This window comes from Lagopus muta, unplaced genomic scaffold (assembly GCF_023343835.1).
Source record: "Lagopus muta isolate bLagMut1 unplaced genomic scaffold, bLagMut1 primary scaffold_91, whole genome shotgun sequence".
Classification (NCBI taxonomy): Eukaryota; Metazoa; Chordata; class Aves; order Galliformes; family Phasianidae; genus Lagopus; species Lagopus muta.
The window spans coordinates 177422-193391 of NW_026040270.1; the positions used below are offsets into that span (position 1 = coordinate 177422).

The 15970-nt window shown below is 30.8% G+C and overlaps 1 long non-coding RNA gene across 7 annotated transcripts in view; it reads right to left on the minus strand.

Moving 5' to 3' along the window:
- LOC125687839 (uncharacterized) overlaps positions 1 to 15970 on the minus strand; it is a 50731-nt gene that overhangs the window by 19148 nt on the left and 15613 nt on the right. For 3 of the 7 annotated variants that reach the window (XR_007374434.1, XR_007374433.1, XR_007374431.1), the window contains one exon: positions 13704 to 14033. This is a non-coding gene — a long non-coding RNA (uncharacterized LOC125687839). Of the gene's footprint in view, positions 1 to 13696; positions 14034 to 15970 lie in introns of those variants that run through there. The other 4 variants (XR_007374430.1, XR_007374429.1, XR_007374432.1 and 1 more) reach the window with 4 other exon arrangements.

Sequence of the window (15970 nt, forward strand, 5' to 3'; positions counted from 1 at the left end):
ATCCCTGTTTTTAACCTTAAATATCGCTTATTTTCATGGAAATCCCTGTTTTTCCTTTAAAATATCGCTGATTTTCATGGAAATCCCTGTTTTTAACCTTAAATATCGCTTATTTTCCTAGAAATCCCAGTTTTTCCCCTAAAATATCGCTGATTTTCATAGAAATCCATGTTTTTAACCTTAAATATCGCTTATTTTCATGGAAATCCCTGTTTTTAACCTTAAATATCGCTTATTTTCATAGAAATCCCTGTTTTTCCCCTAAAATATCGCTTATTTTCATGGAAATCCCTGTTTTTAACCTTAAATATCGCTGATTTTCATAGAAATCCATGTTTTTAACCTTAAATATCGCTTATTTTCATGGAAATCCCTGTTTTTAACCTTAAATATCGCTTATTTTCATAGAAATCCCTGTTTTTCCCCTAAAATATCGCTTATTTTCATGGAAATCCCTGTTTTTAACCTTAAATATCGCTGATTTTCATAGAAATCCCTGTTTTTCCCCTAAAATATCACTTATTTTCATAGAAATCCCTGTTTTTCCCCTAAAATATCGCTTATTTTCCTAGAAATCCCTGTTTTTAACCTTAAATATCGCTGATTTTCATAGAAATCCATGTTTTTAACCTTAAATATCGCTTATTTTCATGGAAATCCCTGTTTTTAACCTTAAATATCGCTTATTTTCATAGAAATCCCTGTTTTTCCCCTAAAATATCGCTTATTTTCATGGAAATCCCTGTTTTTAACCTTAAATATCGCTTATTTTCATAGAAATCCCTGTTTTTCCCCTAAAATATCGCTTATTTTCATAGCAATCCCTGTTTTTCCCCTAAAATATCGCTTATTTTCATAGAAATCCCTGTTTTTCCCCTAAAATATCGCTTATTTTCCTAGAAATCCCTGTTTTTCCCCTAAAATATCGCTGATTTTCATAGAAATCCATGTTTTTAACCTTAAATATCGCTTATTTTCATGGAAATCCCTGTTTTTAACCTTAAATATCGCTTATTTTCATAGAAATCCCTGTTTTTCCCCTAAAATATCACTTATTTTCATGGAAATCCCTGTTTTTAACCTTAAATATCGCTTATTTTCATAGAAATCCCTGTTTTTCCCCGAAAATATCGCTTATTTTCCTAGAAATCCCTGTTTTTAACCTTAAATATCGCTTATTTTCCTAGAAATCCCTGTTTTTAACCTTAAATATTGCTTATTTTCATAGAAATCCCTGTTTTTAACCTTAAATATCGCTTATTTTCATAGAAATCCCTGTTTTTAACCTTAAATATCCCTTATTTTCATAGAAATCCCTGTTTTTTCCCTAAAATATCGCTTATTTTCATAGAAATCCCTGTTTTTCACCTTAAATATCGCTGATTTTCATAGAAATCCCTGTTTTTCCCCTAAAATATCGCTTATTTTCATGGAAATCCCTGTTTTTAACCTTAAATATCGCTTATTTTCCTAGAAATCCCTGTTTTTAACCTTAAATATCGCTTATTTTCCTAGAAATCCCTCTTTTTAACCTTAAATATCGCTTATTTTCCTAGAAATCCCTCTTTTTCCCCTAAAATATAGCTGATTTTCATAGAAATCCCTGTTTTTCCCCTAAAATATCGCTGATTTTCATAGAAATCCCTGTTTTTAACCTTAAATATCGCTTATTTTCATGGAAATCCCTGTTTTTCCCCTTAAATATCGCTTATTTTCATAGAAATCCCTGTTTTTCACCTGAAATATCGCTTATTTTCATAGAAATCCCTGTTTTTAACCTGAAATATCGCTTATTTTCATAGAAATCCCTGTTTTTCCCCTAAAATATCGCTTATTTTCATAGAAATCCCTGTTTTTCCCCTGAAATATCGCTTATTTTCATAGAAATCCCTGTTTTTCCCCTTAAATATCGCTTATTTTCATAGAAATCCCTGTTTTTCCCCTAAAATATCGCTGATTTTCATAGAAATCCTTGTTTTTCCCCTTAAATATCGCTTATTTTCATGGAAATCCCTGTTTTTCCCCTAAAATATCGCTGATTTTCATAGAAATCCCTGTTTTTCCCCTAAAATATCGCTTATTTTCCTAGAAATCCCTGTTTTTAACCTGAAGTATCGCTTATTTTCATAGAAATCCCTGTTTTTCACCTTAAATATCGCTGATTTTCATAGAAATCCCTGTTTTTCCCCTAAAATATCGCTTATTTTCATAGAAATCCCTGTTTTTCGCCTTAAATATCGCTTATTTTCATAGAAATCCCTGTTTTTAACCTTAAATATCGCTTATTTTCATAGAAATCCCTGTTTTTCCCCTAAAATATCGCTTATTTTCATAGAAATCCCTGTTTTTAACCTTAAATATCGCTGATTTTCATAGAAATCCCTGTTTTTCCCCTAAAATATCGCTTATTTTCCTAGAAATCCCTGTTTGTAACCTGAAATATCGCTTATTTTCATAGAAATCCCTGTTTTTAACCTGAAATATCGCTTATTTTCCTAGAAATCCCTGTTTTTCACCTGAAATATCGCTTATTTTCATAGAAATCCCTGTTTTTAACCTTAAATATCGCTTATTTTCATAGAAATCCCTGTTTTTAACCTGAAATATCACTGATTTTCATAGAAATCCCTGTTTTTCCCCTAAAATATCGCTTATTTACATAGAAATCCCTGTTTTTCCCCTAAAATATCGCTGATTTTCATAGAAATCTCTGTTTTTTCCCTAAAATATCGCTTATTTTCATAGAAATCCCTGTTTTTAACCTTAAATATCGCTTATTTTCATAGAAATCCCTGTTTTTAACCTTAAATATTGCTTATTTTCATAGAAATCCCTATTTTTAACCTAAAAAATGCTTATTTTTATAGAAATCCCTGTTTTTCACCTAAAATATCGCTGATTTTCATAGAAATCCCTGTTTTTCACCTGAAATATCGCTTATTTTCATAGAAATCCCTGTTTTTAACCTGAAATATCGCTTATTTTCATAGAAATCCCTGTTTTTCCCCTAAAATACCGCTGATTTTCATAGAAATCCCTGTTTTTAACCTTAAATATCGCTTATTTTCCTAGAAATCCCTGTTTTTAACCTTAAATATCGCTTATTTTCATGGAGATCCCTGTTTTTCCCCTAAAATATCGATTATTTTCATAGAAATCCCTGTTTTTAACCTTAAATATCGCTTATTTTCCTAGAAATCCCTGTTTTTCCCCTTAAATATCGCTTATTTTCCTAGAAATCCCTGTTTTTAACCTTAAATATCGCTTATTTTCATAGAAATCCCTGTTTTTCACCTGAAATATCGCTTATTTTCATAGAAATCCCTGTTTTTCACCTGAAATATCGCTTATTTTCATAGAAATCCCTGTTTTTCCCCTAAAATATCGCTTATTTTCATAGAAATCCCTGTTTTTAACCTTAAATATCGCTTATTTTCATAGAAATCCCTGTTTTTAACCTTAAATATCGCTTATTTTCATAGAAATCCCTGTTTTTTCCCTAAAATATCGCTTATTTTCATAGAAATCCCTGTTTTTAACCTTAAATATTGCTTATTTTCCTAGAAATCCCTGTTTTTCCCCTAAAATATCGCTTATTTTCATAGAAATCCCTGTTTTTAACCTGAAATATCGCTTATTTTCATAGAAATCCCTGTTTTTCCCCTAAAATATCGCTTATTTTCATAGAAATCCCTGTTTTTCACCTGAAATATTGCTTATTTTCATAGAAATCCCTGTTTTTAACCTTAAATATCGCTTATTTTCATAGAAATCCCTGTTTTTAACCTGAAATATCGCTGATTTTCATAGAAATCCCTGTTTTTCCCCTAAAATATCGCTTATTTTCATAGAAATCCCTGTTTTTCCCCTAAAATATCGCTGATTTTCATAGAAATCCCTGTTTTTCCCCTAAAATACCGCTGATTTTCATAGAAATCCCTGTTTGTAACCTGAAATATCGCTTATTTTCCTAGAAATCCCTGTTTTTAACCTGAAATATCGCTTATTTTCATAGAAATCCCTGTTTTTCCCCTAAAATAACGCTTATTTTCATAGAAATCCCTGTTTTTAACCTGAAATATCGCTTATTTTCATAGAAATCCCTGTTTTTAACCTGAATTATCACTGATTTTCATAGAAATCCCTGTTTTTCCCCTAAAATATCGCTGATTTTCATAGAAATCCCTGTTTTTCCCCTAAAATATCGCTGATTTTCCTAGAAATCCCTGTTTTTCCCCTAAAATACCGCTGATTTTCACAGAAATCCCTGTTTTTCACCTGAAATATCGCTTATTTTCATAGAAATCCCTGTTTTTAACCTGAATTATCACTGATTTTCATAGAAATCTCTGTTTTTTCCCTAAAATATCGCTTATTTTCATGGAAATCCCTGTTTTTAACCTGAAATATCGCTTATTTTCATAGAAATCCCTCTTTTTCCCCTAAAATATCGCTTATTTTCATAGAAATCCCTCTTTTTCCCCTAAAATATCGCTTATTTTCATAGAAATCCCTGTTTTTAACCTTAAATATCGCTTATTTTCCTAGAAATCCCTGTTTTTAACCTTAAATATCGCTTATTTTCCTAGAAATCCCTGTTTTTCCCCTTAAATATCGCTGATTTTCATAGAAATCCCTGTTTTTCCCCTAAAATATCGCTTATTTTCATAGAAATCCCTGTTTTTAACCTGAAATATCGCTTATTTTCATAGAAATCCCTGTTTTTCCCCTTAAATATCACTTATTTTCATGGAAATCCCTGTTTTTCCCCTAAAATATCGCTGATTTTCATAGAAATCCCTGTTTTTCCCCTAAAATATCGCTTATTTTCCTAGAAATCCCTGTTTTTAACCTGAAGTATCGCTTATTTTCATAGAAATCCCTGTTTTTCACCTTAAATATCGCTGATTTTCATAGAAATCCCTGTTTTTCCCCTAAAATATCGCTTATTTTCATAGAAATCCCTGTTTTTCGCCTTAAATATCGCTTATTTTCATAGAAATCCCTGTTTTTAACCTTAAATATCGCTTATTTTCATAGAAATCCCTGTTTTTCCCCTAAAATATCGCTTATTTTCATAGAAATCCCTGTTTTTAACCTTAAATATCGCTGATTTTCATAGAAATCCCTGTTTTTCCCCTAAAATATCGCTTATTTTCCTAGAAATCCCTGTTTGTAACCTGAAATATCGCTTATTTTCATAGAAATCCCTGTTTTTAACCTGAAATATCGCTTATTTTCCTAGAAATCCCTGTTTTTCACCTGAAATATCGCTTATTTTCATAGAAATCCCTGTTTTTAACCTTAAATATCGCTTATTTTCATAGAAATCCCTGTTTTTAACCTGAAATATCACTGATTTTCATAGAAATCCCTGTTTTTCCCCTAAAATATCGCTTATTTACATAGAAATCCCTGTTTTTCCCCTAAAATATCGCTGATTTTCATAGAAATCTCTGTTTTTTCCCTAAAATATCGCTTATTTTCATAGAAATCCCTGTTTTTAACCTTAAATATCGCTTATTTTCATAGAAATCCCTGTTTTTAACCTTAAATATTGCTTATTTTCATAGAAATCCCTATTTTTAACCTAAAAAATGCTTATTTTTATAGAAATCCCTGTTTTTCACCTAAAATATCGCTGATTTTCATAGAAATCCCTGTTTTTCACCTGAAATATCGCTTATTTTCATAGAAATCCCTGTTTTTAACCTGAAATATCGCTTATTTTCATAGAAATCCCTGTTTTTCCCCTAAAATACCGCTGATTTTCATAGAAATCCCTGTTTTTAACCTTAAATATCGCTTATTTTCCTAGAAATCCCTGTTTTTAACCTTAAATATCGCTTATTTTCATGGAGATCCCTGTTTTTCCCCTAAAATATCGCTTATTTTCCTAGAAATCCCTGTTTTTAACCTTAAATATCGCTTATTTTCCTAGAAATCCCTGTTTTTAACCTTAAATATCGCTTATTTTCCTAGAAATCCCTGTTTTTAACCTTAAATATCGCTTATTTTCATAGAAATCCCTGTTTTTCACCTGAAATATCGCTTATTTTCCTAGAAATCCCTGTTTTTCACCTGAAATATCGCTTATTTTCATAGAAATCCCTGTTTTTCCCCTAAAATATCGCTTATTTTCATAGAAATCCCTGTTTTTAACCTTAAATATCGCTTATTTTCATAGAAATCCCTGTTTTTAACCTTAAATATCGCTTATTTTCATAGAAATCCCTGTTTTTTCCCTAAAATATCGCTTATTTTCATAGAAATCCCTGTTTTTAACCTTAAATATTGCTTATTTTCCTAGAAATCCCTGTTTTTCCCCTAAAATATCGCTTATTTTCATAGAAATCCCTGTTTTTCCCCTAAAATATCGCTTATTTTCCTAGAAATCCCTGTTTTTCACCTGAAATATTGCTTATTTTCATAGAAATCCCTGTTTTTAACCTTAAATATCGCTTATTTTCATAGAAATCCCTGTTTTTAACCTGAAATATCGCTGATTTTCATAGAAATCCCTGTTTTTCCCCTAAAATATCGCTTATTTTCATAGAAATCCCTGTTTTTCCCCTAAAATATCGCTGATTTTCATAGAAATCCCTGTTTTTCCCCTAAAATACCGCTGATTTTCATAGAAATCCCTGTTTGTAACCTGAAATATCGCTTATTTTCCTAGAAATCCCTGTTTTTAACCTGAAATATCGCTTATTTTCATAGAAATCCCTGTTTTTCCCCTAAAATAACGCTTATTTTCATAGAAATCCCTGTTTTTAACCTGAAATATCGCTTATTTTCATAGAAATCCCTGTTTTTAACCTGAATTATCACTGATTTTCATAGAAATCCCTGTTTTTCCCCTAAAATATCGCTGATTTTCATAGAAATCCCTGTTTTTCCCCTAAAATATCGCTGATTTTCCTAGAAATCCCTGTTTTTCCCCTAAAATACCGCTGATTTTCACAGAAATCCCTGTTTTTCACCTGAAATATCGCTTATTTTCCTAGAAATCCCTGTTTTTAACCTGAAATATCGCTTATTTTCATAGAAATCCCTGTTTTTCCCCTAAAATAACGCTTATTTTCATAGAAATCCCTGTTTTTAACCTGAAATATCGCTTATTTTCATAGAAATCCCTGTTTTTAACCTGAATTATCACTGATTTTCATAGAAATCCCTGTTTTTCCCCTAAAATATCGCTTATTTTCATAGAAATCCCTGGTTTTCACCTTAAATATCGCTTATTTACATAGAAATCCCTGTTTTACCCTTAAAATATCACTTATTTTCATGGTAATCCCTGTTTTTCCCCTAAAATATCGCTGATTTTCATAGAAATCTCTGTTTTTTCCCTAAAATATCGCTTATTTTCATGGAAATCCCTGTTTTTAACCTGAAATATCGCTTATTTTCATAGAAATCCCTCTTTTTCCCCTAAAATATCGCTTATTTTCATAGAAATCCCTCTTTTTCCCCTAAAATATCGCTTATTTTCATAGAAATCCCTGTTTTTAACCTTAAATATCGCTTATTTTCCTAGAAATCCCTGTTTTTAACCTTAAATATCGCTTATTTTCCTAGAAATCCCTGTTTTTCCCCTTAAATATCGCTGATTTTCATAGAAATCCCTGTTTTTCCCCTAAAATATCGCTTATTTTCATAGAAATCCCTGTTTTTAACCTGAAATATCGCTTATTTTCATAGAAATCCCTGTTTTTCCCCTAAAATATCGCTTATTTTCCTAGAAATCCCTGTTTTTCACCTGAAATATTGCTTATTTTCATAGAAATCCCTGTTTTTAACCTTAAATATCGCTTATTTTCATAGAAATCCCTGTTTTTAACCTGAAATATCGCTGATTTTCATAGAAATCCCTGTTTTTCCCCTAAAATATCGCTTATTTTCATAGAAATCCCTGTTTTTCCCCTAAAATATCGCTGATTTTCATAGAAATCCCTCTTTTTCCCCTAAAATACCGCTGATTTTCATAGAAATCCCTGTTTGTAACCTGAAATATCGCTTATTTTCACAGAAATCCCTGTTTTTCACCTGAAATATCGCTTATTTTCCTAGAAATCCCTGTTTTTAACCTGAAATATCGCTTATTTTCATAGAAATCCCTGTTTTTCCCCTAAAATATCGCTTATTTTCATAGAAATCCCTGTTTTTAACCTTAAATATCGCTTATTTTCATAGAAATCCCTGTTTTTAACCTGAAATATCGCTTATTTTCATAGAAATCCCTGTTTTTAACCTGAATTATCACTGATTTTCATAGAAATCCCTGTTTTTCCCCTAAAATATCGCTTATTTTCATAGAAATCCCTGGTTTTCACCTTAAATATCGCTTATTTACATAGAAATCCCTGTTTTACCCTTAAAATATCACTTATTTTCATGGAAATCCCTGTTTTTCCCCTAAAATATCGCTGATTTTCATAGAAATCTCTGTTTTTTCCCTAAAATATCGCTTATTTTCATGGAAATCCCTGTTTTTAACCTGAAATATCGCTTATTTTCATAGAAATCCCTCTTTTTCCCCTAAAATATCGCTTATTTTCATAGAAATCCCTGTTTTTCCCCTAAAATATCGCTGATTTTCATAGAAATCCCTGTTTTTAACCTTAAATATCGCTTATTTTCCTAGAAATCCCTGTTTTTAACCTTAAATATCGCTTATTTTCCTAGAAATCCCTGTTTTTCCCCTTAAATATCGCTGATTTTCATAGAAATCCCTGTTTTTCCCCTAAAATATCGCTGATTTTCATAGAAATCCCTGTTTTTAACCTAAAATATCGCTGATTTTCATAGAAATCCCTGTTTTTCCACTAAAATATCGCTTATTTTCATAGAAATCCCTGTTTTTCCCCTAAAATATCGCTGATTTTCATAGAAATCCCTGTTTTTAACCTTAAATATCGCTTATTTTCCTAGAAATCCCTGTTTTTAACCTTAAATATCGCTTATTTTCCTAGAAATCCCTGTTTTTCCCCTTAAATATCGCTGATTTTCATAGAAATCCCTGTTTTTCCCCTAAAATATCGCTTATTTTCATAGAAATCCCTGTTTTTAACCTGAAATATCGCTTATTTTCATAGAAATCCCTGTTTTTAACCTGAAATATCGCTGATTTTCATAGAAATCCCTGTTTTTCACCTGAAATATTGCTTATTTTCATAGAAATCCCTGTTTTTAACCTTAAATATCGCTTATTTTCATAGAAATCCCTGTTTTTAACCTGAAATATCGCTGATTTTCATAGAAATCCCTGTTTTTCCCCTAAAATATCGCTTATTTTCATAGAAATCCCTGTTTTTCCCCTAAAATATCGCTGATTTTCATAGAAATCCCTCTTTTTCCCCTAAAATACCGCTGATTTTCATAGAAATCCCTGTTTTTCCCCTTAAATATCGCTTATTTTCACAGAAATCCCTGTTTTTCACCTGAAATATCGCTTATTTTCCTAGAAATCCCTGTTTTTCACCTGAAATATCGCTTATTTTCATAGAAATCCCTGTTTTTCCCCTAAAATATCGCTTATTTTCATAGAAATCCCTGTTTTTAACCTGAAATATCGCTTATTTTCATAGAAATCCCTGTTTTTAACCTGAATTATCACTGATTTTCATAGAAATCCCTGTTTTTCCCCTAAAATATCGCTTATTTTCATAGAAATCCCTGGTTTTCACCTTAAATATCGCTTATTTACATAGAAATCCCTGTTTTACCCTTAAAATATCACTTATTTTCATGGAAATCCCTGTTTTTCCCCTAAAATATCGCTGATTTTCATAGAAATCTCTGTTTTTTCCCTAAAATATCGCTTATTTTCATGGAAATCCCTGTTTTTAACCTGAAATATCGCTTATTTTCATAGAAATCCCTCTTTTTCCCCTAAAATATCGCTTATTTTCATAGAAATCCCTGTTTTTCCCCTAAAATATCGCTGATTTTCATAGAAATCCCTGTTTTTAACCTTAAATATCGCTTATTTTCCTAGAAATCCCTGTTTTTAACCTTAAATATCGCTTATTTTCCTAGAAATCCCTGTTTTTCCCCTTAAATATCGCTGATTTTCATAGAAATCCCTGTTTTTCCCCTAAAATATCGCTTATTTTCATAGAAATCCCTGTTTTTAACCTAAAATATCGCTGATTTTCATAGAAATCCCTGTTTTTAACCTTAAATATCACTTATTTTCATGGAAATCCCTGTTTTTCCCCTAAAATATCGCTTATTTTCATAGAAATCCCTGTTTTTAACCTTAAATATCGCTTATTTTCATAGAAATCCCTGTTTTTAACCTTAAATATCGCTTATTTTCATAGAAATCCCTGTTTTTCCCCTAAAATATCGCATATTTTCATAGAAATCCCTCTTTTTCCCCTAAAATATCGCTTATTTTCATAGAAATCCCTGTTTTTAACCTGAATTATCACTGATTTTCATAGAAATCCCTGTTTTTCCCCTAAAATATCGCTTATTTTCATAGAAATCCCTGGTTTTCACCTTAAATATCGCTTATTTACATAGAAATCCCTGTTTTACCCTTAAAATATCACTTATTTTCATGGTAATCCCTGTTTTTCCCCTAAAATATCGCTGATTTTCATAGAAATCCCTGTTTTTCCCCTAAAATATCGCTGATTTTCATAGAAATCCCTGTTTTTAACCTTAAATATCGCTTATTTTCCTAGAAATCCCTGTTTTTAACCTTAAATATCGCTTATTTTCCTAGAAATCCCTGTTTTTCCCCTTAAATATCGCTGATTTTCATAGAAATCCCTGTTTTTCCCCTAAAATATCGCTGATTTTCATAGAAATCCCTGTTTTTAACCTAAAATATCGCTGATTTTCATAGAAATCCCTGTTTTTCCACTAAAATATCGCTTATTTTCATAGAAATCCCTGTTTTTCCCCTAAAATATCGCTGATTTTCATAGAAATCCCTGTTTTTAACCTTAAATATCGCTTATTTTCCTAGAAATCCCTGTTTTTAACCTTAAATATCGCTTATTTTCCTAGAAATCCCTGTTTTTCCCCTTAAATATCGCTGATTTTCATAGAAATCCCTGTTTTTCCCCTAAAATATCGCTTATTTTCATAGAAATCCCTGTTTTTAACCTGAAATATCGCTTATTTTCATAGAAATCCCTGTTTTTAACCTTAAATATCGCTTATTTTCATAGAAATCCCTGTTTTTCCCCTAAAATATCGCTTATTTTCATGGAAATCCCTGTTTTTCACCTGAAATATTGCTTATTTTCATAGAAATCCCTGTTTTTAACCTTAAATATCGCTTATTTTCATAGAAATCCCTGTTTTTAACCTGAAATATCGCTGATTTTCATAGAAATCCCTGTTTTTCCCCTAAAATATCGCTTATTTTCATAGAAATCCCTGTTTTTCCCCTAAAATATCGCTGATTTTCATAGAAATCCCTCTTTTTCCCCTAAAATACCGCTGATTTTCATAGAAATCCCTGTTTGTAACCTGAAATATCGCTTATTTTCCTAGAAATCCCTGTTTTTAACCTGAAATATCGCTGATTTTCATAGAAATCTCTGTTTTTTCCCTAAAATATCGCTTATTTTCATGGAAATCCCTGTTTTTAACCTGAAATATCGCTTATTTTCATAGAAATCCCTCTTTTTCCCCTAAAATATCGCTTATTTTCATAGAAATCCCTGTTTTTCCCCTAAAATATCGCTGATTTTCATAGAAATCCCTGTTTTTAACCTTAAATATCGCTTATTTTCATAGAAATCCCTGTTTTTCCCCTAAAATATCGCTGATTTTCATAGAAATCCCTGTTTTTAACCTAAAATATCGCTGATTTTCATAGAAATCCCTGTTTTTCCACTAAAATATCGCTTATTTTCATAGAAATCCCTGTTTTTCCCCTAAAATATCGCTGATTTTCATAGAAATCCCTGTTTTTAACCTTAAATATCGCTTATTTTCCTAGAAATCCCTGTTTTTAACCTTAAATATCGCTTATTTTCCTAGAAATCCCTGTTTTTCCCCTTAAATATCGCTGATTTTCATAGAAATCCCTGTTTTTCCCCTAAAATATCGCTTATTTTCATAGAAATCCCTGTTTTTAACCTGAAATATCGCTTATTTTCATAGAAATCCCTGTTTTTCCCCTAAAATATCGCTTATTTTCCTAGAAATCCCTGTTTTTCACCTGAAATATTGCTTATTTTCATAGAAATCCCTGTTTTTAACCTTAAATATCGCTTATTTTCATAGAAATCCCTGTTTTTAACCTGAAATATCGCTGATTTTCATAGAAATCCCTGTTTTTCCCCTAAAATATCGCTTATTTTCATAGAAATCCCTGTTTTTCCCCTAAAATATCGCTGATTTTCATAGAAATCCCTCTTTTTCCCCTAAAATACCGCTGATTTTCATAGAAATCCCTGTTTGTAACCTGAAATATCGCTTATTTTCACAGAAATCCCTGTTTTTCACCTGAAATATCGCTTATTTTCCTAGAAATCCCTGTTTTTAACCTGAAATATCGCTTATTTTCATAGAAATCCCTGTTTTTCCCCTAAAATATCGCTTATTTTCATAGAAATCCCTGTTTTTAACCTGAAATATCGCTTATTTTCATAGAAATCCCTGTTTTTAACCTGAATTATCACTGATTTTCATAGAAATCCCTGTTTTTCCCCTAAAATATCGCTTATTTTCATAGAAATCCCTGGTTTTCACCTTAAATATCGCTTATTTACATAGAAATCCCTGTTTTACCCTTAAAATATCACTTATTTTCATGGAAATCCCTGTTTTTCCCCTAAAATATCGCTGATTTTCATAGAAATCTCTGTTTTTTCCCTAAAATATCGCTTATTTTCATGGAAATCCCTGTTTTTAACCTGAAATATCGCTTATTTTCATAGAAATCCCTCTTTTTCCCCTAAAATATCGCTTATTTTCATAGAAATCCCTGTTTTTCCCCTAAAATATCGCTGATTTTCATAGAAATCCCTGTTTTTAACCTTAAATATCGCTTATTTTCCTAGAAATCCCTGTTTTTAACCTTAAATATCGCTTATTTTCATAGAAATCCCTGTTTTTCCCCTAAAATATCGCTGATTTTCATAGAAATCCCTGTTTTTAACCTTAAATATCGCTTATTTTCATAGAAATCCCTGTTTTTAACCTTAAATATCGCTTATTTTCATAGAAATCCCTGTTTTATCCTGAAATATCGCTTATTTTCATAGAAATCCCTGTTTTTAACCTTAAATATCGCTTATTTTCATAGCAATCCCTGTTTTTCCCCTAAAATATTGCTTATTTTCATTGAAATCCCTCTTTTTAACCTTAAATATCGCTTATTTTCATAGCAATCCCTGTTTTTCCCCTAAAATATTGCTTATTTTCATAGAAATCCCTGTTTTTAACCTTAAATATCGCTTATTTTTATAGAAATCCCTGTTTTTAACCTTAAATATCGCTTATTTTCATGGAAATCCCTGTTTTTCCCCTAAAATATCGCTGATTTTCATAGCAATCCCTGTTTTTCCCCTAAAATATCGCTTATTTTCATAGAAATCCCTGTTTTTATCCTTAAATATCGCTTATTTTCATAGAAATCCCTGTTTTATCCTGAAATATCGCTTATTTTCATCGAAATCCCTGTTTTTAACCTGAAATATCGCTTATTTTCATAGAAATCCCTGTTTTTAACCTTAAATATCGCTGATTTTCATAGAAATCCCTGTTTTTCCCCTAAAATATCGCTTATTTTCATAGAAATCCCTGTTTTTAACCTTAAATATCGCTTATTTTCATAGAAATCCCTGTTTTTCCCCTAAAATATCGCTTATTTTCATAGAAATCCCAGTTTTTAACCTTAAATATCGCTTATTTTCATAGAAATCCCTGTTTTTAACCTTAAATATCGCTTATTTTCATAGAAATCCCCGTTTTTAACCTTAAATATCGCTTATTTTCATAGAAATCCCTTTTTTTCCCCTTAAATGTCGCTTATTTTCATAGAAATCCCTGTTTTTAACCTTAAATATCGCTTATTTTCATAGAAATCCCTGTTTTTAACCTTAAATATCGCTGATTTTCATAGAAATCCCTGTTTTTAACCTTAAATATCGCTGATTTTCATAGAAATCCCTCTTTTTCCCCTAAAATATCGCTGATTTTCATAGAAATCCCTGTTTTTAACCTTAAATATCGCTTATTTTCATAGAAATCCCTGTTTTTAACCTTAAATATCGCTTATTTTCATAGAAATCCCTGTTTTTCCCCTAAAATATCGCTTATTTTCATAGAAATCCCTCTTTTTCCCCTAAAATATCGCTTATTTTCATAGAAATCCCTGTTTTTCACCTGAAATATCGCTTATTTTCATAGAAATCCCTGTTTTTAACCTTAAATATCGCTTATTTTCATGGAAATCCCTGTTTTTCCCCTAAAATATCGCTTATTTTCATAGAAATCCCTGTTTTTCCCCTAAAATATCACTTATTTTCATAGAAATCCCTGTTTTTCCCCTAAAATATCGCTTATTTTCATAGAAATCCCTGTTTTTCACCTTAAATATCGCTTATTTTCATAGAAATCCCTGTTTTTCCCCTAAAATATCGCTTATTTTCATAGAAATCCCTGTTTTTCCCCTAAAATATCGCTTATTTTCATAGAAATCCCTGTTTTTCCCCTAAAATATCGCTGATTTTCATAGAAATCCCTGTTTTTAACCTTAAATATCGCTTATTTTCATAGAAATCCCTGTTTTTAACCTTAAATATCGCTTATTTTCATAGAAATCCCTGTTTTTCCCCTAAAATATCGCTTATTTTCATAGAAATCCCTCTTTTTCCCCTAAAATATCGCTTATTTTCATAGAAATCCCTGTTTTTCACCTGAAATATCGCTTATTTTCATAGAAATCCCTGTTTTTAACCTTAAATATCGCTTATTTTCATAGAAATCCCTGTTTTATCCTGAAATATCGCTTATTTTCATAGAAATCCCTGTTTTTAACCTGAAATATCGCTTATTTTCATAGCAATCCCTGTTTTTCCCCTAAAATATTGCTTATTTTCATGGAAATCCCTGTTTTTCCCCTAAAATATCGCTTATTTTCATAGAAATCCCTGTTTTTCCCCTAAAATATCGCTTATTTTCATAGAAATCCCTGTTTTTCCCCTAAAATATCGCTGATTTTCATAGAAATCCCTGTTTTTAACCTTAAATATCGCTTATTTTCATAGAAATCCCTGTTTTTCCCCTAAAATATCGCTGATTTTCATAGAAATCCCTGTTTTTAACCTAAAATATCGCTGATTTTCATAGAAATCCCTGTTTTTCCACTAAAATATCGCTTATTTTCATAGAAATCCCTGTTTTTCCCCTAAAATATCGCTGATTTTCATAGAAATCCCTGTTTTTAACCTTAAATATCGCTTATTTTCCTAGAAATCCCTGTTTTTAACCTTAAATATCGCTTATTTTCCTAGAAATCCCTGTTTTTCCCCTTAAATATCGCTGATTTTCATAGAAATCCCTGTTTTTCCCCTAAAATATCGCTTATTTTCATAGAAATCCCTGTTTTTAACCTGAAATATCGCTTATTTTCATAGAAATCCCTGTTTTTCCCCTAAAATATCGCTTATTTTCCTAGAAATCCCTGTTTTTCACCTGAAATATTGCTTATTTTCATAGAAATCCCTGTTTTTAACCTTAAATATCGCTTATTTTCATAGAAATCCCTGTTTTTAACCTGAAATATCGCTGATTTTCATAGAAATCCCTGTTTTTCCCCTAAAATATTGCTTATTTTCATGGAAATCCCTGTTTTTCCCCTAAAATATCGCTGATTTTCATAGAAATCCCTCTTTTTCCCCTAAAATACCGCTGATTTTCATAGAAATCCCTGTTTGTAACCTGAAATATCGCTTATTTTCACAGAAATCCCTGTTTTTCACCTGAAATATCG